This window comes from Emys orbicularis, chromosome 19, assembly GCF_028017835.1.
Source record: "Emys orbicularis isolate rEmyOrb1 chromosome 19, rEmyOrb1.hap1, whole genome shotgun sequence".
In the NCBI taxonomy this organism is placed as follows: Eukaryota; Metazoa; Chordata; order Testudines; family Emydidae; genus Emys; species Emys orbicularis.
Genome location: NC_088701.1, coordinates 10,180,197 through 10,193,545, shown reverse-complemented (window position 1 = coordinate 10,193,545; position 13,349 = coordinate 10,180,197). Strand labels below are relative to the sequence as shown.

The 13,349-nt window shown below is 45.0% G+C and overlaps 1 pseudogene; it reads right to left on the bottom strand.

Moving 5' to 3' along the window:
• Positions 1–13,349, bottom strand: part of LOC135892056 (bromodomain-containing protein 4-like) — a 145,883-nt pseudogene that overhangs the window by 63,206 nt on the left and 69,328 nt on the right.

Sequence of the window (13,349 nt, the reverse complement as noted above, 5' to 3'; positions counted from 1 at the left end):
GCCATGTTCATTGTGTAGCCGGCCGATGCCCATTAGTGACCCCCACGAGAGCTGTTTAAAACGTTTGAGGGAGTCCCACAGAAAGGATAAGTGCAGAATCTGCAAAAACTTTCACCCTCAAACTCAGAAGGAGCGGGATATTTGCTTAAGGGCCCTCCTCATGGAGCTTGCGCTTCGTCCTACCTCTCGATCGGACTCCACGCCTGGTACCTCGATTTGACAGTCCAACTCACATTCTTAGTCCTGGGAGAAGTGCCGGCTGAGCCAACTGGCTGTGACATTCTGGGCTCCAGGAAGGCAAAACGACTGAGATCTGACTCTGATTGGCTATATACCAGTTCCATAACTTTCTAGCTTCGGCGCACAGGAAAGGGAATCTCTCTCTTCTGGTTGTTATCAAACATGCAAGCCACGTTGTCTGTCATGATTGTGATTGTTTTGCTACTGATGAGGGCAGGAACTCAAGGTAGGCAATCCTTGAGTTCCAACAAATTGATATAGAGACCAGTTGACTGAGGGGACTACCTGCCCTGAGTTATGAGTGAGGGATGGGGTATATCTCAACAAACAGCGATGCATCTGTTGTCACACTTATTATTGGAGCAGGTTGGATCAACGGGACACCCACACAGACTTTGCATTAATCTTGCCATCAATCCAGAGAGTTCTTCACCTGGAGGGGAACCTTAACCTGTTCGTCCAATAGGTCCCCCTGAATCAGCCCTAAAAGCAGCAGAGGCATAATTTTGCATGCTTGGTCACAACGGTGCAAACTGTCATATGACCCAGGAGCTGCAAACAGTTCCTTACTGTAGTACAGGGTCTTCCTTGACTTGTCCCAACCAGATGTGACAAAGTTACGAATCTGAATGTGGGAAAGAAGTCCCTGGCTACCAACGAATCCAAATATACCCCCATGAATTGTATTCTCTGTTACAGGGGCTAATGTGGATAATTTTTTTTTTTTAAATGTTTAGCTGGAGACCCAATTCTTGGAGGAGAGAGGGGGCTCTGGATGGAAGTTGGTACCGGTTTGTAAGATCAGCCCTTGACTAACCAGTCGTCAAGATACCGGGTGACTAAAATTGCTTCTCACCAAAGGTGAGCAGCTACTACTGCTAAAGCCTTTCAGAATGCCTTTGGGGCCAAACAAAGTCTGAAGAGAAGTACTCAGCACTAAAAACAATCCTGGCCCATGGTGAAGTGCAGGTATCCCCTGTGTGCAGGATGTATCTCTAGATGGAAATAGGCAATCTGTAGATCGAGGGCCGAAAACCAATCTCCTGCCTTTAGAGAAGAGATTAGGGCTGCCAGAGCCACCATCTGGAACTTTTTTGAGACGTGATACAAAAGTATACCTTGAGTAAAACCCTTTCCCGTGAGGTCTACTGCTCCTTGTCGCAGGGCTGGTACATCCAGTCACCCTTTGGGGGTGGGGGAGAGCTGCTTTACAGCCCTGTGGCTGGGTCTGTAGGGCTGTCCTTGGTCTTGAGGCAGCGCGGCCTAGCGGCCAGAGTCAATAGCTCGGCCCTTGCTGCCAGGGCAGCGCGGCCTAGCGGCCAGAGTCAATAGCTCGGCCCTTGCTGCCAGGGCAGCGCGGCCTAGCGGACAGAGTCAATAGTATGGGTGAGCTGAGCCACCACGCTGGGATGAGTGGTGGCCAGGGTAGGGGGACCCGGGCCCTCCCTCTCCACTGGGTCCCAACCCAGGGCCCTGTTGGTGGTGGGGTTGCCCACCACCAGCTCACCGGGGATCCTACCGAAACACGCCGAGCTAGTCTCTGGTTCTACAACTGATTCCCTGCCAAGTTTCCCTGGGTCACTTCCTACCCAATTCTCTGCAGTTTGCCGTCTCTGGGTCCCCACGGTCTCTCCACTCTCTGTGGCATCCTGAGCCTGGGGGGTTGTCTTTGTCTGACTGGCCTCTGAATCCTGGAGTGCAGGCAGTCCTCAGACAGGAGCCAGCAGTGCACTTCCTTCCTCGCCAGCGGTCAGCCCAGACTGAGCAGCTCTGCTTCCTTTTATACCCTGTCTCCCGCTGGAGCATGCCCAGCAGAGCTGAGGGAGCATGGCCGCCTCCTCAGCCCAAAGAAAAGGATTAACCGCTGCTGCACCAGGGCGGGGCTGGTACAACTAAACAAAGGAGGGAGTGTACTTCTTGGCTCAGTATAGTCTTGTTAGGCTACGTCCTCACTACGGGGGGCGGGGAATCGATTTAAGATACGCAAATTCAGCTACGCGAATAGCGTAGCTGAATTCGACGTATCGCAGCCGACTTACCCCGCTGTAAGGACGGTGGCAAAATCGACCTCCCCGTCGACAGCACTTACTCCCACCTCCGCTGGTGGAGTAAGAGTGTCAATTCGGGGATCGATTGTCGCGTCCCCGATCCCCGAGAGGTCGATTTCTACCCGCCGATTCAGGCGGGTAGTGTAGACCTAGCCTCAGAGGGGTCCCTGAAGAGGATGTGGAAGGGAGGAAGGGACAAAGTGGATGGTGGAGTCCAATGTTATAACCTCCATGACACTTGTGTCTGCTGGAAATGGGAAAGGCAGTCTCCAAAAGTGTGGAGGTGGGCAAAAGGTCGCAGCTTGCAAACTAGAGGTGAGGGAGGAGTTGAGCCCTTGACCATCCTGTCAAAATAGCTATTTCAAAGATGACTGGGTACTTCCTGAAGGTGGGTGGGAAACTTTTCCCCTCCGAAATCTCAGTCTCTTTCTAGCAGGTTCTGTGAAATCCAGAGAATTGTGTTGGGTATGATCTTTGGGCAGTTTGAGACCCACTAAATCTCCTCTTTTTTGTAGGAGTACATATACCCAGAAACCTCACCATAGCCCTGGAGTTCTTCAGCATGTGCAGGGACTCGTCTGTATTCCTGAGAAGAGCTTCTGATCAAACAGGAGGTCCTCAACTGCATTTTGTACCTCTCTCACGAACCCCAACAGCTGGAGCCACGACACTCTGTGCATGACAATTGCTGTGGAGATGGATCTAGTAGCAGTGTCTGCAGCATTCAAGAATGCTGGGAGAGGGGTTCTGGCTAATAACTGCCTTAATGATAGCCTGAAAGTGCTCTCTATGCTCTTGTGGAAGATGTTCAATAAAGGTTGCAAACTTGCTGTAACTCTTGTGACATCATACTTAGCCATGTCTGCCTGATAATTTGTGATCCAAAATTGAAGGGTCGCGGATGAGTAAGCCTTTCACCCAAAAAGGTCTATCCTTTTCTGGTCCTTGTCATAAGAGGCAGACCTGGAATAATGCTGTTTACCTGGCTTGTTTACGGCATCCAAAACATGGGAATTAGTTGGAGGATGGCCAAACAAAAATCCTGAGTCTTGGGGTAACAATATTTTTTATCTGTCCATTTACAAGTTGCCCGTATAGTGCCATAAATTTTCCACACAGCCTTTGCTGGATCCATGAGCTCGTCATTATTGGGTAACGCAACCTGGGTAGGTGTCACTGGCTACAAAGTGTCCAGGAGCTTGCATTGTGTGTTTTTAACCTCCTCAAGCGGTATCAAGGGGGTGTCCACCATCCTCTTCACAAGATCCTGTAATCAGCAAAAAAGCTCAACCATCGATAGTGATGGAAACATGACTACTTCATCCAGAGACAAAGATTAAACAGGGGTTTGAGGGGTAGCCTTGTTGTCCACCCTAGCCTCCTGTCCCTCAAAGGTCTTCTGGTGTTGGGGGTTTGGTGGAGGAGAATGTTTGAGACTAGTTTCCTGGTGCAGTGGAGCCAGAGGTCTAGAAAATTGCTTCGGATACGCTGCCTCTAGTGGTCCATACAGGAAAAGGGGTGGGACTCATCCCAGGACTGATCCCACTGTCTCTGACATGGACGAGAATCCTTATGGGTTCCTCAAAAATAACAGGAGTACTTGTGGCACCTTAGAGACTAACAAATTTATTAGAGCATAAGCTTTCGTGGGCTACAACCCACTGTAAGTATGGGTTCCACAATCTCAGTTCAGGCCTCTACGTGCTAAAGTAATGCAAACAAACAAACAAAAACAACATAGAAGACTTCCTTGCATGGAATGAGACAGTTATGATCACCAGCCTATCAACACTTCTTGTCTTTGTGAACCTGCTCCAAGTAGAACAGTAGTCAAACTGACAGTGCTCAAAATGTTCTCCAGACAAAAAGCCTATAGACAAGTGAGGTACAACCAATTTTTTCTTCACTTAAAACAAAGGATTGAGCTCTGCTCAAAAAAACCAGAATCCAAATTAAGAAGTTTCCAGAAGTTGGTGAATAGGAAACCCTTGTAACCCACCATTCAGCAATAAATGAAACCCCCATAAAAATGCAAACAAAGCAGGAAACTATTTTAAAATCTTGCCCGGAAGGATGTCATTTATATATTTTGGTGCATATCAGAGGGAAGAACATTCTGAAGTTGCAGGCACTCAGTGGAAAAAGACCAGCCTTTCACTCCTCTGTTATACAATAGGACAGTCAGCAGGCTTAAAACTGCTCACTTCTAGTGCTATACTAGAAGGCTGGGCACAAAATGACCTTCAGATTGGCCCAAGACCTTGTCATGCAATCGTTGGATCCATCTATGCAGTATTGTACAGTGAAGACTGGGTAGAGATCTGATAGAGATGATTTAACATGGATCCCTAACATCACTTCAAAGCCTGAAAGGAGGAGTTCCGCATCTAACTTTTCACATCTTCATAATTTAGTCTCATTCTCCTAAGCAAAGTTAGAGGACACAATTAATGCGAAAATGCCCAGAATGCTGAGACTGGGAGGCCAGGATTTCAAATAAATTACTATAGGAGGCAGGGAGGAAGGAGAACAGTGATCTCCATGTAGTAATAGCCTGCAGCCTGGTACAGCACCCATATACCGAAGCCCTGATGTTTAGAACTGTGAGCTGTAATTTAAATTCCCTTGTGCTAGCCAAGTGCTTCCTGTCAGATATACCAGCATCATTGATGCTTGCAGGCTCTCTGTGGTGAATCCCTCAGTTCCTCCTTAAAACATATCTCTCTCCTTTTAACAATTTTAACAATGATTTTTAAAACTAACATGCTGTGTAAAATGCTAAGCAGATCACTCAGTAGTATGGAAATTCAGAGTGTGGCTTTGAGCATTGCTGTAGCTAGACAGTTATGATGCACTGACAAGAAACTTGAGAGGTCACACACAGTGTGATGATGCAGTCAAAAGATCTAATGCTCCTTTGAGCTACAGTGCAGGATTCTTTATCCAAAGCCACACAGGAATAGAAGGACATATATATATAGCTTGAGTAAATGCAGCACACAGCAGCAAAAGTGATAGGAATTTAGATTCATGAGGAATATGAAACAAACATTAAAAAATGGCATATAGGAAAAATTCCCTGCATATAAGCCAACAATTTCTGTGGCATTTAACCTTGCATTTTAAAAAACAAAAGCAAGTTTTCACTCTTTAATGGCTGGGAAGAAAGCTTCCCAATGTGCAGACCTGCCTTCTTAAGTCTGCAGACAGGTCTAGTGTGTGGATGAAATCCTGGTCCCACTGAAATCAATAGGAATCTTGCCTCTGCCTTCAATAGGGCCAGGATTTCACCCTGTACTTCTTGCTGCTTAAGGCTTTCAAAAACAGAGCTGAGCAAAATTAAGACTGGTCAGTGTCAGTGCAGCTATTCAGAAATTGACTAGAATTTCAGTATCAGAGAAGCCAGTCTCACTCTGCTGTTGCTTGGGAAAAGCTGTGAAAACCAGCAATGGAAGCTATATATAGGAGAAGAGGGTGCAAAAATGGAGGTTAAAGTAGCAAGGGGAAGGGGCTGAGTTTTAAAATTTATCTGAAATGTATTTGGTAGGCAGGATCCAGCAAAACACTGCTATTTATGCATGACACTGTACCATGAGGACCACATCTGCCACGTCACCACTGGCTGCCTTAACTAAGGAGTGCAATTCATTGGGTTCTCATCAGGTCATTCAAAAACATGAAGCTTAAATAATGTATTCAAGGAGAACTCCTTCACCAACAGAACCAGTGTGTGAACTGTGAAAGAAACAACGCTGTTATTTAGGACATCATTAGCAGAAACAATAGTTTCACTAGGTAGCTTTGGTTACAGCACAACACATATGCCTACCCTGCACAAGACAGCTGCTACCAAATACCACTGTCTCTCTTAACCTGAAGAAGAGCTCTGTGAAAGCTTGTCTCCCTTACCAACAGAAGATTGGTCCAATAAAAGACATTACCTGTCCCATATTGTCTCTAATATCCTGGGACCAACACAACTACAACAACTCTGCATACATGGATCAGAAGCAGCTTTTTAGGGCTGTGAAAGCTCAGGCTAATTATGTCTTTAAACAGTCCCACAATTGCAGCAAAGAAGCCACAAAATAGCCACCCATAGTGCCTTTGGAGTCAAAACATAAAAGAGCAACCAGCATTGAAAAAGTAGAACAGTGAAACCTAGTGTCTGAGAATATACAGCAGTACACATCCCTAGGACAATAGTAACTGTATAATTCCCCTGTCCTCAAAGTGCATAGCCTAAATTAGATCTGTTGGAATTTAAAACCCAATATCTGGGGTTGGAAAGCAGAAAGAACTGATTAAACTGCTCTAAAATGGAAAAAAGATGTGAAACTTCCAGCTGAATAGCCAAATCTTCATATGACCACCCGATGGCTCCTACCTCCTTGAATATTATCTACCAAAAGAGATTAGTCTCTCAAAGCATATCTTGGAGAGAAGTACTTTGGCTCACTTCAGGAGGAAGTCCTCAGTTTTCCCTTGGGTAGCTTGCCTACATATTTTCGAAGATAGTTTGTAATCCAACCCTTACAAAATGCTTCAAGACCTGATGAATGGGCAAAGTGCTTTCAGGTTTCTTCTCCTCTTGGAAGGAAGGTGAAAACTTTACATGTTTCCGGTTCACATTTACATCAATAAGTGCCTGACAATTCTCCAATATAAGATCATCTCCAAGGGAGGGGAGATGCAGGAGCAAGATGATGAGTTAAGTTGCAGCCAAATATAATTCCCTTTAAAAAGCCATCCTGACAAGCTGTCAGTCTGGATGGATCTGGTCTTCACTGAAAAGGCTAGATTAAGCAGAACATCCAAGTATACCAATATAGTATGGTGTACGGGGCAATACAATGGAGTAGCTTTCATGATAGTTATAGGAGGCCTTCAATATTCTGTTCTAAGCCGAGCAATATCCACAAACTACATGCCAAAATGCCCAATGCAGAGTGTGCACGTGTGTTTTCAGCATAAAAAATGAGATGGCACAAGGGAGCACAGCACCGTGGGAACCTCGGGCTCTTATTCTGGATCTTCTTCCTGTTACGAGTGTGAAGTTATTGAAAGATAACTGACTGTTCCTACACAGGCTACTGGAACTAGGAGAGTCATTCCAGCTGCTCTGAATACGAATGTAAACAGACATTTTCATGGAATACTGAAGTTTCCATATTGAGTGAAACACTTCCCTTCTGTAAGCTACACTGCTATTTAAAAAAGCCCTACAGACTGCAGAAGTGAGTGGAGAGTTGCACATTTTAATGAAAGGCTCTGACGCAAAGGATTACTGAATTTTGATAAAGGATTACTGTGATGGCAACACAGAGTACTGAGTACGACAAAGTTAGTTATAAAGTTATTTGCTTCTGAGGCTTTACAAGCTGGGAAGCAAAACAAGTTTTCACTTCAGTTAAAGGGTGGTAAACAAAGTACACAGTTACAGAGACCAAGGAGAGATTACTCACATTGTGCGGTAACTACAGTTCTTCAAGATATTTCCCCCCCACCACCACTCTTATGGATGCTCAACTTCAGATGCCTCCCAGGAGGTGTTTGTATCAGAGAGTTTCAGCAGCAGTGCCCATTTGTCTCACACAAGCACTCCTGATGGCCTCATGCCCTGTACTGAGATATAGAGCTGCATGGGCAAACTACCCCCAGTTCCTTTTCCACTGTGATTTCTGCGAGACAAAACTTTGAACCAGAGGGAAAGGAGGGTGGGTAGTGGGGCACCCATAGAGAGACATCTTGAAGAAGTGCAGTTACTGCACAAGGTGAGTAACCTCTCCTTCTTCGAGTAATGTCCCTATAGGTGCTCCATTTCAGGTGACTCCCGAGCAGTATCCCTGGAAGCAGGAGGGAGCTTTGGATTTGAGTCCAACACTGAAGTTATAACTGCAATGTTAAATACAGCATCTGATCTGGCAGCATGAATCAAAGCTTAGTGTTTGGAGACCAGGTTGCCACTGTTCAGATATCAGCCACTGGAATATCCTTCAGCAGTGCTATAGAAGCATGCTGAGATCATGTAGAATGGGCTAGGCACTTCAGAAGGAGGCTGAACCTTGAGAGTTTTGAGTGGAGATTGTGGATCCTCTGGATCTGTCTATAAACAAACTGTCTGGGAGACTTTCAAAATGGTTTGGTTCTGTCCAGATAGAAGGCTAATGCTCTTCTGACATCCAAAGTGAGGAGGGAAAAATCTTCAGTGGTCTGGTGTGGTTTTGGGAAGAAGACTGGAAGATGAATATCCAGGAATATTAATGGTTAATACAGAATTTAAAATATACCTTTGGTAGAAGGCTATGATGTGGTCATAATGAAACTTTCTCCCTGAAGAATACTGTAAAGGGAGGGTCTGGGATTATAGCCCCCTTTCCCCAACTGTTTTGGCAGAAGTGACAGCCACCAAGACAACAGTTTTCATGGCCAGGTGAAGATGGGAACAGGCAGCCACTGGCTCAAAGGGGACAATTAAGGACCAAGTTAAGTTTAGGGGTGAGCTCTATTCAGTGGAAAGGTTCAACCTCTTAATGAACTTGGCTGTCCTGGAGTGAGCAAGCACTGAGAATCCCTCAACACAGCAATGAAAGGTCATTATGGCTGCCATATGAGCTTTACTGAACTCATGGAGAGTCCTGACTTTTTCAATTCCAACAGGTAGTCAAGGACAGCAAAGAGGGAAGAATGAACACGTGAAAACTGCTGCCCAGTACAACAGTGGTGAAATCTCTTACATTTCTGAAGGCAAATGTTTCACAAGATATCTTTCTGCTGTTTAACATCACTGTTATACCTCTGCAGAATAGGAAGATGCTATCCCCAAGCACCATCAAGGAACCAAGCTCTGAGATGAAGAATTCCCAGGTTGGGATGAAGAGTCCAACGGGAATCCTGAGACAGCAAGTGGGGAGATGCCAGACAACAAAGACGAATCAGCTAAGGGTACCACGCTTGACTTGGTCACTATGGGATAACTAAAATGGCCCTGGGTTTTTCTTGTCTGATCTTGTTCAACACTCTCAAGATCAAAGCTGTGGGAGGATATGCATGGAGAAGGGGCCTTTTTTCCAAGGAATGAGGAAAGGAGTCCACCCTCCTCTTGAGCAGAATTTCTTGTACTTCCTGTTGGTGGTGGCAGTAAACAAGTCCACCTCTGGAAACTCTAGAAGAGACACTTGGGCAGACAATTTGCCCTGAATGGTGAGCGTCCCCAAGTGTGCCCCTGCACCCCACCATGGCTGCATCTAATGTTACGGTGATATGAGGCTGGATGAAAGGAACACCTGCACAAACATTGGATGGGTCCTTCCACCAACTGAGTAAGTCCAGTACTCAGTGAAGGAAAGACACTAGATTGTGCTTCTTCAGGCTATAAATTATCCTGAGCCATCCCTGGACAGAGCAAAGATGTAACCTGGCATGTTATGTTACAAAGGTACAAGGTGCATGCGTTCTGTCAGTTGGAAGCAACAGTCTTCCCAGTGGTCACCATGAGAAAGGCATGAGGCTCTTGAAAACCGTTAATTGGTGGCCCAAAGATTCTAATATAGCCACTGAGGAAAGCCATTAAGCACAGAAGATGGCATCCAATGCTGCTCAGACCAATGAGAAGGGACATAGATTTGTCTTGCCTCTAGATCCTCTCTTTCCATAAAGGTGTTAGGGAAGATGTCCCTATGCCGACAGGTCCTTGCACAAAGATTTGGGAATCTGAAGAGAGGTCCTCATTATTGTCTACAGGATGAGCTCTGCCTAGCTCAGAAAGTACTGGAGAAGCAGGTGGCACCAGGGAAAGATCTAATCCTGGTGACCCGGTTGATATCAGTATCAACAGGTACTCCCCATTGAGAGGGGAGACTTCGGCTCTTCTGAGACAAACAAGTCTCTTGAATACCTAAATTCTTGTGGTATCAGGTGGATTTGTGCTGAGAATGAGGAATGTTCCACAATCTGTACCAGGTTGAGACCTGCTTTGATGGGTCCTGTCTAGCAGAAGTCATTGGTACCAAAGATGACGACTCCTTTGGACGCACCAAGGGACCCTGGATCACTTGTCTAGAAACCAAAGGCAGCACAGGATGGCCTGTCGGTACAGCACTTCTGGAAGCAGAGAATGTATTGTCTCTCCTAATGCGTTCATGCTTAGGTGGTACTGAGTATAGCTTTGATACCAATGTATGGTTGTTACTGTGGCTCTTTGAAGGGCTCTGAGTCTTAGAAGACTTCCCAGTATTACCAGAGCCTGGAGCCTCAGCAGTATTCAGTCCAGGACCTGAGGTCTCTGACAGTCAATTTCTGAAGACACTGGGGCTTTTTTGAAATAGGCTCTTCATGAGGAGAACTAGAACTCCTCTTTTGAAGTGCCTATTTGGTACCCTCCAACATCTTTCCCTGAAAAGGTGGGGGGAAATCTGGTGCAGAAGCTGATGAGGCACTACGCTCAAAGGCTGATGTACAGGGGAGTATCGTGGCCTGGATTCGAAGATGGGAGTGCTCCATCGTAGAGGAGCTTGAATTTAATCTCCTGTTTTTTTCTAGCTTTGATCTTAAAGTTAAATAGGTATTGTGCTTTTGAGAGATATGACTGTACCCTAAACAGTAATTGTACTGGCAATGTCCAGCACTCAGTGGGACAGATTCCTGAGACATGAGACTGTACTTGAATCCCAGAGATCCTGGCATACACTGGCGACAAGGCAAAAAAACCCATAGGGAACCCCTCAGGCGGGGAGAAGGAGAAGCACTGAAAAAAGCTCGCCTCAAATGAAGCAAAGAAATTATAAAATACAACTTGTAGAAGTGAATAATTACACGAAATTAAAAATTAGATGATCCTAAAGCAAGCTTAGGGCAACGCTAGAAGCAGGCATGCTAGACACTCTCTCAGGCTGAGGGAGGTTTGCCACACAGCTCTACTCATAGTTGGGACAGGGAACGAGGATGTCTGGAGTTCATGCATGGGCTTAACAGGCACTGCTACTGAAAACCTCCAATCAAAGATGCAAGGGATGCATGCACACCTGAAGTGGAGTGCCTATAGGGACACTACTCGAAGAAGAAAAAAAAAGTTACCAGTTCAGTCTGTTCAAGCTGGTATAGCAACTACAGTTCATGCTAACACTGCAATGTGGAAGATTTGTTTTTGAAAATTTAGTGTACCATTCTGGTATATTTCTGTACTTCAATTTATTTTACTTTTAAGTTTAGGGTATAGGTTATGATAAAGTTTCAGGTACGAGTTCAAAACAGAAAAGCACTCTAACAAAGCAGTTTCTTTACCTGCAGTTTCCGTGCCATAGCTACCACCTCATGATCAGCAGGGTTGTATTTGTAACAATTGGAAAACATCAATCGGACATCTGCTGCAAATTCCTGAGCATCTCTGTATTCCCGGTTCTCCAGTTTAGACTAGAAGGGAAAACAAAACTCCACTATCAACAGAGCAAGCAAAACAAGTTACTGAATGGACAAGAAATATCTTGGATCTATGGCAGCCATAGAGTTCTGGGCTTCCACCTAATCTCCATCTATATCTAACCTTTGCCAAATGGAGCATTGCTTTGGAAACTTGCCAGAAACCTGAGATCTGCATTGGATTTACATAAAATGGAGCACATTACAGCCATCCTGAACTATAACATGGAGGTGCATCCAAAAGACGACTACAGAAATAGCATACAATGCAGCTAAACTGCTGAGACCAAAATGGAACATTGTATGCTGGAGCTGGTATTCCTTCATAGAACATCCATCCATAATAACGGGCAGCTGCAAGCTACATGGGAGAACGCGACTGCCCACATGTGGCAGACACTTTCACTGACTACCAATTCAAAGGACAGTATGAAGGAACTAATCCACTAGATTACTGGTCCCCATGCCCATGAACATCATTACCAATCACACTGCAGGGTTTTGTTTGAACAACAATGCGCTAAAACTTCACACACACACCTGAAATTATTTTTTAAACAAACAAGTTTTTAATCTTTATATCACTTTCTTATAAGAGAAATCCCAAACTGTCAGTAGCAGTTAAAGACATCCCGCAAGTCGGGTCAGTCCAGGATAGCAGTGACAGTTTGAGGAATTAGAAATTGGGACCACAGGATAATCCCTCCTTCAGGTCAGCAGGAACTTGGAAGCATTCAAGAAGGCAACATGCTTGGCATTTTTCTGTCAGACACAGGGAACCACATCCAACTGGCTGTGGCAATGTAGGATTTTTGAGAGTAGTGTGGGAACAAATCCCCCAAGAATCTAAGGATGAATCTTATCCCCGCCCCCGGGGAAGAGATAGAGCTTGATTAAAGAAACAAAGCAGTTGAACTGTGCAGGCTTAGTCAGTCCAGAGTGAGACTGTCGGGCATTACGAAAACACAAGCCTTAAAATAAACTCCCTGCACAGCAACCTCATTTTATTATGAAGTGAATGTAGTGGTGTGAAGCCCTGATGTGTGCAGATCTCAATTTATCGACAGTTGTCCACACCATCTCATTATATACCTCAATTTTTGTCTGAAGGAGCCAGAGGTGAGGATAGTTCTGTCTCCATGGCTCATTCAATCCTTTGCCTCTCTGCTGTGCCTGCCAACAACAAGGCCAAAAGTGATGGTGTTTTTTTGAGAGGTGGACACCTGACCATCAGCAACTGGAACAAGACCCACCAATGCATTTCATATAAACATAAAACAGTTGTCATGGGCAATGATTTTTGCTCACAACCAACTTGAACTAAATTTCAACCAGTGACCTGGAATAAAGAACTTTGTTATCCCATTACCAATGCTTCAGCCATCCAGATCCTCTCTGTACTTGTGGTTTTTCAGAATTTCCTAGCTGTTTTTTGTTGGTTTTTTTGGTTAGATTTGGAGAATACTACAGAATGTGCAAAGTTATTATGCATATTCAGAAAAAGGGGCGATGGTACCAGCTCAATCTTCAGCACAGTTTTTAATTATTCAATTGAAGAAAAAAACTATACTCCTTCATTCACTTCATTCTGGCAAAGTTCCTAGAGTAATCTCAATATGGGGTGGGGGAGAGAGAAATTTGTCT